The 1,749-nt window shown below is 38.4% G+C and overlaps 1 non-coding gene across 1 annotated transcript; it reads left to right on the top strand.

Moving 5' to 3' along the window:
- The first annotated feature begins 624 nt into the window (after positions 1-624).
- LOC145565340 (small nucleolar RNA R71) lies at positions 625-731 on the top strand. Its single transcript, XR_014095014.1, has one exon. It is a non-coding gene; the product is annotated as a small nucleolar RNA R71 (small nucleolar RNA).
- The last annotated feature ends 1,018 nt before the right edge of the window (positions 732-1,749 follow it).

The following is a 1,749-nucleotide window of genomic DNA, read 5'->3' as shown; positions in this document are numbered from 1 at the left end:
TTTTGCATATTAACCAACATTGCTCTTATTTCCGCCAGAGAAGGGTCGGAAGATGAGGGGGTTTGTTGTGGTTGGTTCTTCTGGCTAGCATTGGGATGATAATATTTCTGCTGTTGTGGCGCCTGTGGTTCTTGTGGTGGTGGATTTTGATCATTAGTGCTCCGGTAGGAAAGGTACGCATGATTCCGATACCCAGGATTGTAGGTGTTGGAGTATGGGTTATTCTGCCTATAAGCTTGGAAGGCATTAACTTGCTCCACGGAACTCCTGCAATCTTGCTCCCAATGACCTACAATACCACAATTTTCACAGAAAGCCTCATTAGAATTATTATTAATTGCAGAAACATTAGCTACATTAGCAGTACTCAGATTATCTAATTTTTGGCAAATAGAGGTTAGTTGGGCTTGCAAAAAGGATACAGAGTCGACACTATGCTTCCCCTTGTTAGCAAATCCTCTGGGATTCCCATATTGGGAATTGTGTATCGCCATATCTTCAATAACCTGACCTGCATCATCAACATTAAGATTCATGAATCTCCCACTAGCTGCAGAGTCTAAAATTATTCTAGAGGAATTTCCAATGCCGTTATAAAAGGCTTGGATTAACTGCCATTGCGCTAAATTATGGTGAGGGAATTCTCTTTGTAAGTCCTTGAACCTCTCCCAAGCCTCATATAAAGATTCATCGGCTTCTTGGGCAAAGTTCTGGATCGCACTCCGTAGTACTGTTGTTCTCTCTGCAGGATAATACTTGTTATAGAAATTCAGAAAAAGAGTTTCCTAGTCAGTTATACCAAGTGTAATTCTATTTAAGCCATTAAACCACAATTTAGATTTTCCAGTTAAAGAGAAGGGAAAGAGAATCTCCCTTATTTTGTCTTGAGTGACCCCGGCTTGCCTGATGGTGTTGCAATATTGACAATAGTCAGCAATGTGAAGATTCGGGTCTTCACCCTTGGCTCCACTGAATTGCTTCCTCTCTATCATCGTTATAAATTTAAGTTTGATTTCAAATTGAACCCCATCAAGAGCCGGAGTGGGGGTGAGATGTGGAAAATCCGTAAGCTTTGGTTGTGAATAATCACTAAGCATCTTTGGAGCCGTCATCTCTGATTCTGCGTCTGATGATGTCTCTAAATCGCTAGAATAAGTTGGAGGATTTCGGTGATTATGTCATTATCACCAGAATCCGCCAGGATTTGCTTGTAGAAATTTTTATGTCTATGGAAGGAACGTTCGATCTCAGGATCGAATGGGATGTAACCTGATCTGGAACACCTGGGCATAAACAAAAACTAGAAGCAAATATGAGATTTGTCTCAGAGAACTAACGCTCTCTAAGACAAAAGGGAAATAATCTAGACTACAAAAACAATCAGAAAAAAAAAATAAAACCGTTTCCCCGGCAACGGCGCCAAATTTTGACAGGGTAAAGTCGTATCCCCTAATCAAAAGTAAATACCAATATTTATATTTGAGTATGAAACTAAACTATAAAGATTAAGAATAGGGAGAAAACAATGAATAAAAGGATCTAGGACATAGGTTCACCAATAAATAATACTCTAGGGTAAAACATAGTAATCAATCATTTACATTGCATAAATAACACGATTAACAGGCTCTCGCAATTTATTAATTAACATAGATCTAACAGGCTCTCGCAATTTACTAGATCTAAGTTCTTATTGAAAATAGCTTTTAATATCAAATTAACATCTGCTCGATTCATCAATTTAATATC

The sequence above is a fragment of the Chenopodium album genome, chromosome 1 (genome assembly GCF_948465745.1).
Source record: "Chenopodium album chromosome 1, dcCheAlbu1.1, whole genome shotgun sequence".
Classification (NCBI taxonomy): Eukaryota; Viridiplantae; Streptophyta; class Magnoliopsida; order Caryophyllales; family Amaranthaceae; genus Chenopodium; species Chenopodium album.
Note: the sequence above shows the minus strand (reverse complement) of the source record. Positions and strands in the feature narration are given on the sequence as shown.